The following is a 7653-nucleotide window of genomic DNA, read 5'->3' as shown; positions in this document are numbered from 1 at the left end:
CTAGTCTCTGTGCATTCCTCGCTGTCATGTGGCCCTCCACAAGTCACACACTCCAATTTGGCAACTCGACCACCAATCTTGGTAGTCTTCATTTGATTTTGATCAATCTCATTCATTTGCTTGGAGAGTTGCTTGTTGGAGGCCATGAGTTGATCATAAGCCTCAACCTCTAGGACCCCTCTTCGGGCTTGGCGTTCATTACTTGAGTTCATGGCCCTTATAACCATTTTTTCAATCAACTCGTACCCCACTTGTGGAAGTAAGGCATCGAACTCACCGTTTGAAGCCGCATCCAAGCCAAACCTCGAAGAATATTGGAGACCTTCATAGAACTTTGCTACTTGTTCCGCTTGGGTGAGGTTATGTTGAGGACACCTCCTCAAGAGCTTTTTGAACCTTTCCCAAGCTTCATAGAGATTTTCATCGGTGGATTGAGAAAAAGTCATGATGTCATTCTTGAGCTTTCTCAAGAGGGCTCTTGGAACAAACCTTGTGGTGAATTTCTCAGCCAAGTCCTCCCAAGATGTAATGCTACCTTGGGGCTGTGAATTCAACCACTCTTCAGCAGTATCCCTCAATGAAAAAAGGAACAAACTCAAGCGGATGGTGTCCGCTGAAACATTCTGAACTCTATAGGTGTTGCAATTGCGGATGAACCGCTCCATGTGTGCATGAGGATCTTCAAGAGCACCTCCACCGTACTGATTTTGGCTCAACAAATTGATGAATGCCGGCCTCAGCTCAAAATTTCCCGTGCCATCGGGGGAAACTATGCTGCCCGGATAATCGTAGCTCATACCAGGCGAGGTGAGGCCTCTAAGAGAACGATTGGCATTCTCCACTTCTTGCTCTTAAAGTCTTTGAGCAATAGCCTTATTCACTCTTTCTTCAATGTGGGCTTGCAATTTCTCCTCCGTCATATGGGCAGCCATGGCGGCTATCTCAGCAGCTCTTTCCTGAGCTCGACGATGATGGAGGGTACGCTCAGGCTCCGGATCAAACTCCAATGGATCTGTGCCAAGCCTACCTTGCATAAACTGAAATACACAACCAAAGAAAGGTTAGTAATACCTGTTCAATGCAATGAAAAACTACAAACTTGTAACTTAAACCGAAAACCACAAACAGTCCCCAGCAACGGCGCCAAAAACTTGTTGGGTCAATCTGCAAGTGCACAGATATCTCCGGGTTTTAATATCGAATCCACAGGGACCGTGAGTGAGAATTGTGGTTTAAGCTCAAAGCTTGTGAGTTTGAAAGCAAATAAAATTCAGTTCTTGGATTTGTTTGTTTGTGTTAAGAGTTTGCAAAATGAGCAATAGTAAAGAAAATGAAAATATCAATTGATGAAAATGCTCTGGGTTAATGTTCATCCAATCCTTCCTAGACAACCTACCCTATGCAAATGAAACCTTCAATCATTCCCTTATTGTTATAGCCTAGATATTCACTCATTGATTCCTCACATGAGCAATTCTCCCATACTAAAAGCTAAGCCCAATTCCTTGTGTATTTAGTCATTTATATGAGGTTTATAAGCATGCAATTTTCAGGCCCACTAAACCAATCCCTCACTCTATTCCTAGAAGCAAGCAAAGAGAGGTCAATTCCAACCCAAGTCCCCAAATTACAACAATCTTCCAATATGATTGCAATTTAGCCTGAAGCAAAGGTGCACCCAAGCTTATCATGCATAAAAGAATTGAAAAATAAGGTAGATTCAAGAACAAGAGCATAGGGATAGGAATTAAGACTATAAATTCATGAAATCACATTGAACCCAAAGCAAAAGAGAGTACTAGCCACTCATGGCTAGTGAATCCATACAAGAAATGTAAAGAAAACCTGGAAAATACAAGGTGAAAGCGTCACACAAGCCCCAAAAGCAATTCCTAAGCTTCAATACTTGGTAAAAATCTCAAAGAAAATCAGAAGTCCTTGACAAAATGGCCTAAGCCTTATTTATAGGCAAAAATGGTCGAGCTGGGGCGCTCAAGCGCTGCCCTAGGGCGCTTGAGCGCCCATGAGGCAGAAGCAAAACTCCAGCTTCTGGAGTGCTGGCGCTGGAGCGCCAGGTGAAGGCGCTGGAGCGCCAGCTGCACGCTCTTGGTGGCTTTTCAGCTTTTTGTAACCCCCCTTTGAATGCTTTCTTCAATTCCTTTGCATCTTGGCGTTCCTTTTCCATAAGTTACCTGCTGCAGCACTAAAGGACCAAGATAAGGAGTAAAATCAAGAAATTCAAAGGGCTTTTAACCACCTTAGTCCCCACAAAATCATGGCAAAACTCATGCAAGTCCTAAACTCCTAAAACCATAAAATTACTAAAACTTGACTCAAACTCAAATAAACACAAAAATGCATGAGAGTGCATGAAACACTACATGAGACAAAGAAAAAGACTCAAAACACTCAAAGAAATGACCCTAAAACCACTATTAACATAGGGTCATCAATAATCAGCATCATAGTAACCTGAAAGCTTATACTCTGATGTTTTCTTATACATCAAGCCAAGGTTAGTGGTACCTTTTGTGACGCACAGGGCCGACGAGGGTGGGGAGTGATCGCCGGTGCAGTGAGGCACGGACAACGAGCGGCTCCTGACAGGCTTCTAGGCGGAGGGGCACATGAATGAACCGATTTCACACCCGAACAAGAGGTATTCCGAGACTGTATAGGGATGGACTATATAGTTGAGGATGGCATAAAGGTTGGATTGGTACTACTCATGACAACAAGTTGCAACTTCTTTTCGTGAGCCCAACTGATAAGAACTCCATGGTTAAGTGTGCGTGCCTTGGAGCAATATCGTGATGGGTGACCTCATGGGAAGTTTTCCCGGGAAGTGCGCGAGTGAGGACAAAGCGCACTGAAAAGACTCGTGTTGTTACCGTGAGGCGAGTCGTCAGATCAGGATGTTACAATTGGTATCAGAGCCGACCTCTCCCAATACGGTGTGGTTCGGGGACGAACCAAGCGGAAGCTGGTGGGCCTGTGACGCCCGGGGCCGACGAGAGCGGGGAGTTATCGCCGGTGCAGTGAGGCATGGACAAGGAGCGGCTCCTGACAGGCTTCTAGGCGGAGGGGCACATGAATGAACCGATTTCACACCCGAACAAGAGGTATTACGAGATTGTATAGGGATGGACTATACAGTTGAGGAGGGCAAAAAAGTTGGATTGGTACTACTCATGACAACAAGTTGCAACTTCTTTTCGGGAGCCCAATTGATAAGAACTCCATGGTTAAGTGTGCGTGCCTTGGAGCAATATCGTGATGGGTGACCTCCTGGGAAGTTTTCCTGGGAAGTGCGCGAGTGAGGACAAAGCACACTGAAAAGACTCGTGTTGTTACCGTGAGGCCAGTCGTCAGATCAGGATGTTACACATTTCAGATATCTCAGGATCCTCTTAACAGTAGTTAAGTGGGTTTCCCTCGGATCTGATTGGAAACGAGCGCATAGATGAACACTAAACAGAATATCTGGCCTAGATGCAGTTAAGTATAGAAGTGATCCTATCATACCACGATAGAGCTTCTGACAAACTTTACCAATTGCATCTTCTTTCTCCAGGACGCATGTAGGATGCATTGGAGTCTTAGCAATTGTAGATCTTGTCATGTTAAAGTTCTTCAGAAGTTCTTTAGTGTACTTGCTCTGATGGATGTAAGTTCCTTCTGGTGTTTGATCAACTTGTATACCCAGAAAGTACTTGAGTTCTCCTATCATACTCATTTCAAATTCAGCCTGCATCATCTCAGAAAACTCTTTGCATAGAGATGGATTAGCAGATCCAAATATAATATCATCAACATAAATTTGCACAATTAAGATATCATCTTTGTAAGTTTTGCAAAAGAGAGTTGTATCTACTTTACCCCTTACAAACTTATTTTCCAGAAGGAATGAGCTGAGTCTCTCATACCATGCTCTGGGAGCTTGCTTCAGACCATAGAGAGATTTCTTCAATTTGAAAACATGGTCAGGGTTCTTCTCATCTTCAAAACCTGGAGGTTGATGAACATAGACTTCCTCTGAGATGTAACCATTTAGGAAGGCACTCTTAACATCTATCTGATGAAGAATTATGTTGTGATTCACTGAGAATGAGATCAGTAGTCAGATAGCTTCCAGTCTTACTACCAGAGCAAACGTTTCAGTATAGTATATTCCTTCTTGCTGACTGTAGCCTTGAGCAACTAGCCTTGCCTTGTTTCTGACTACATCTCCTTTCTCATTCAGCTTGTTTCTGAAAACCCATTTGGTTCCAATCACGTGAACGGTTTGAGGTTTCTTCACTAGGCTCCAAACATCATTTTTGGAAAATTGATTCAGTTCTTCTTCCATAGCTAGAATCCAGTCCTTGTCTTGAAGAGCTTCTTCAATTGATTTAGGTTCAATTAAGGACACCAATCCTTTCAGACTGAGCAGAGTCTCTTCAGAGGGTCTGGAGGCTGATCTGGTTCTGACTGGTTCATCTTTGTTACCCAGAATCAATTCCTTAGGATGAGACGCAGTGATTCTGCTCTTCTTCTGAGGTTGTGAATCAGAGGGACCAGATTCTTCTGGTTCATCTTCCTCTGGCTCAGCTTCCTCTGAAACTTTGCCTTTATCAGGCACATTTATACTCAAATCTGCAAACTTTTCAACTATCTTTGACTGATCAGAGTCAAGCTTATCATCAAATCTAACATGAATATATTCTTCAATAGTTTTAGCATCAGTATTATAAAATCTGAAACCTTTAGATCGATCAGAGTAAGCAAGTAATAGATATTTAGAAGATTTAGCCTCAAACTTATGCAATCTTTTGGTTGTGTTTAGAACATAGCAAACACAACCAAAAGGATGAAAATAAGAAATGTTGGGTTTTATATTCTTCCACAATTCATAAGGAGTCTTATTCAGAATTGGTCTCACAGAGATTCTGTTCTGAATGTAACATGCTGTGTTTACTACCTCTGCCCAAAAGTGCTTTGCCATGCCAGTTTCTTGGAGCATGGTTCTAGCCATCTCCTGAAGAGTTCTATTCTTCCTCTCAACAACCCCATTTTGTTGAGGAGTTCTGGGACAAGAGAAATCATGTGCAATTCCATAGGAATCAAACAGACTCTCAAACTTGTCATTCTCAAACTCTCCACCATGATCACTTCTGACACGCACAATCCTACAAGCCTTCTGGTTTTGCACTTGGGCAATGAAGGTAGAGAACACAGAATGAGACTCATCCTTGCGGGATAAAAATTTTACCCATGTCCAGCGGCTATAGTAGTCAACAATGACAATCTCATATCTTTTACCACCTATAGACTCAGTTTTCACTGGTCCAAAGAGGTCGATATGCATAAGTTCCAACGGCCTTGAGGTGGAGACAACATTCTTTTCCTTGAACGGGACTTTTGTGAATTTGCCTTTCTGACATGCTTCACAAAGAGCATCTGAAGAGAACTTCAGAGCGGGTAAGCCCATGACAAGGTTGAGCTTACTCAGCTGAGAAATCTTTCTCATACTGGCATGCTATAACCGTCTATGTCATACTCATTGCTCCTCATTAACAGAAAGAAGGCACTTCACAATCTGAGATTCCAACTCAGATAATCTGATCTTATAAATGTTGTTCTTCCTCTTGGAGTTCAACAAAATAGACCCATCGATCTGACTTACAGCCCTGCAAGACTTTTGATTGAAAATAACATTATAACCCTTGTCAGCTAATTGACTTATAGACAATAAGTTGTGAGTTAAGCCGTCTACCAATAAAACATTATCAATGTATGGACTACTATCAACACAAATAGTACCCGTACCAACAATTTTACCCTTCTCGTTGCCACCAAAGCCAACTTTGCCTCCAGACTTAAGTTTTAGCTCTTGGAACATACGCCTTTCTCCCGTCATGTGACGCGAGCATCCACTGTCCAAATACCATGATTGGTGTTTCAGTGGAGCGATCAAGGATATCTGCAACATAGATAATCTTATCCTTAGGTACCCACTTTCTGGGTCCTCTCTTGTTAGTTACCTCAGTGGTTCTAATCACCTTGGATTTCTCAACATGATAGTGTAAATGAATTTTAGCATGATATTTAGACATGGAGAAGGTTCCCTTTTTGAGAGGGGGGTCAACAACTTTAACAGGTAATGGTTCAGGTAATATAGTACCAGAGGGTACAAAATGTTCATACAAGGATTTAGCCTTAGGCATAGGAGGCTCATTTCTACTGGGTCTAGAATAACCAATGCCATACATTCCATTTCTGCTCACGCCATAGATCATTGAAGCCATCAAGCTTCTGTCTACGCTTTTAGCTAGGAATCTTTGAAAGGATTTTTCATATTTAGATTCATTCTTACTATCAGAGGCATCACAAGCAACCACTTCTTCTAACTTTGCAATCTGGTTCTTAAGCACAGAGTTAGAGTTAACTAAAGCATGATTGTTTTCTTTAAGCTCAAAAATAATTTTATCATGTTCAACAGAAGTCTTAGAAGTAGCAGAGAAATCATTTTTCCACTTCTGATGCTTAGTCAATAAAGAGTTATACTTATCCATAATATCAGACAAAGCATGTTTTAGTTCAGAGGTTGAGAAAGAAGTGAATACCTCATTTTCATCATCTAAATTAGGATCTTCCTCTGATGCTGATTCAGAGTTAGTTGCATCTTTTGACTCTGCTTCTTTGTCTTTGATAATAGCCATGAGTCCTTGAACTTCACCATCAGAGTCAACATCTTTTGACTCTGATTCATCAAAAGTCACCATCAGACTTTTCTTAGTTTTGAAGTGCTTCTTTGGCTTCTTGTCCTTTTTCAGCTTTGGACAATCACTCTTGTAGTGCCCTGATTCTTTGCATTCAAAACAAGTGACTTCCTTGACGGAGGACTTCTTCTGGCCAGATGAGGATTCAAACTTTCCTTTGTCCTTTCCAAAGCCTCTGTACTTGCTCTGCCTGTGCTTCCAGATGCGGTTGAGCCTTTTGGAGATCAGAGTTAGCTCATCTTCATCAGAACCTTCTGATGCTTCTTCAGATTCTTCTGCTTCTACTTGGAGAGCTTTCAACTTCTCAGATTTAGACTTCTCAGATTTGGATTTCAAAGCTATAGACTTCTTCCTCAGATCCTGCATTTTTGAGCTCTTCAGTTCATGACATTTCAGTATGCTGATGAGTTCTTCTAAACTCATATGCTCAACATCTCTTGTATGCTCTATTGAAGTCACTAAAGGCATCCAGCTTTCAGGAAGACTTCTAATAACCCTTATGACATGATCTTTTGTAGTGTAGCTTTTGTTGAGAGGTCTTATTCCAGCTACAAGCAACTGAAATCTGGAAAACATATCCTCAATGGACTCGTTAGGTTCCATGATGAAGGATTCATACTTCTGGATCAAGGACAGCGCCTTTGATTCTTTCACCTTCTTGTTTCCTTCATGGGACATTTTCAAGGATTCAAAGATACCCTTGGCAAACTCACGATCTGTAATCTTCTGGTACTCTTCATAGGAAATAGCACTAAGAAGAATAGCTCTAGCTTTATGGTGCTGTGAGTAAAGATTCTTTTGCTCAACAGTCATCTCTGATCTGGAGATCTTCTTGCCATCAGCATCAACTGGACGCTCATAACCATCCACAATGATATCCCAGAGATCTGCG

The 7653-nt window shown here is 41.8% G+C and overlaps 1 non-coding gene across 1 annotated transcript; it reads left to right on the top strand.

Moving 5' to 3' along the window:
• Positions 1–357: 357 nt before the first annotated feature.
• LOC130741558 (small nucleolar RNA R71) lies at positions 358–464 on the top strand. Its single transcript, XR_009020450.1, has one exon. It is a non-coding gene; the product is annotated as a small nucleolar RNA R71 (small nucleolar RNA).
• Positions 465–7653: the final 7189 nt, after the last annotated feature.

This window comes from Lotus japonicus, chromosome 2 (assembly GCF_012489685.1).
Source record: "Lotus japonicus ecotype B-129 chromosome 2, LjGifu_v1.2".
NCBI lineage: Eukaryota > Viridiplantae > Streptophyta > Magnoliopsida > Fabales > Fabaceae > Lotus > Lotus japonicus.
This window is presented reverse-complemented; position numbering and strand designations above follow the sequence as displayed.